Raw genomic sequence first — 563 nt, 5'->3', positions numbered from 1 at the left:
AAAAAAAAAAAAAAAAAAAAAAGACTTGGAAAGTAAATGCTGAAGGAAGAACCAGTTCTGCCACACTGTGGGTATAAGCTTCACCTGCTCACTGATAATGTTCTATTTACTACTTCTGTCCAAGTATAAGTGAGAGGAGAGGGGCCACAACCTCCTCTTTAAAAAAAAAGGGGGGGGGGCAGAGAGATAGCATGGAGGTAAGGCTTGTGTATAGAAGGTTTGGTGGTTCGAATCCCGGCATATGGTCTCCGGAGCCTGCCAGGAGCGATTTCTGAGAACAGAGCCAGGAGTCACCCCTTAGCGCTGCCGGGTGTGACCCCCCCCCCCCAAAAAAAAGCTAGTGAGATTTTGGGTCCAGAGAGATAACACAGAGGTAGGGCGTTGCCTTGCAAGTGCTGACCCAGGACCAATGGTGGTTCAAATCCCGGCCTCCCATATGGTCCCCCGTGCCTGTCAGGAGAGGTTTCTGAGCAGAGTCAGGAGTAACCCATGCACACCGCCAGGTGTGGCCCCAAAACAAAAACAAACAAACAAACAACAAACTAGTGAGATTTCCTTTGAAA

Source organism: Suncus etruscus, chromosome 11 (genome assembly GCF_024139225.1).
Source record: "Suncus etruscus isolate mSunEtr1 chromosome 11, mSunEtr1.pri.cur, whole genome shotgun sequence".
NCBI lineage: Eukaryota > Metazoa > Chordata > Mammalia > Eulipotyphla > Soricidae > Suncus > Suncus etruscus.
Note: the sequence above shows the minus strand (reverse complement) of the source record.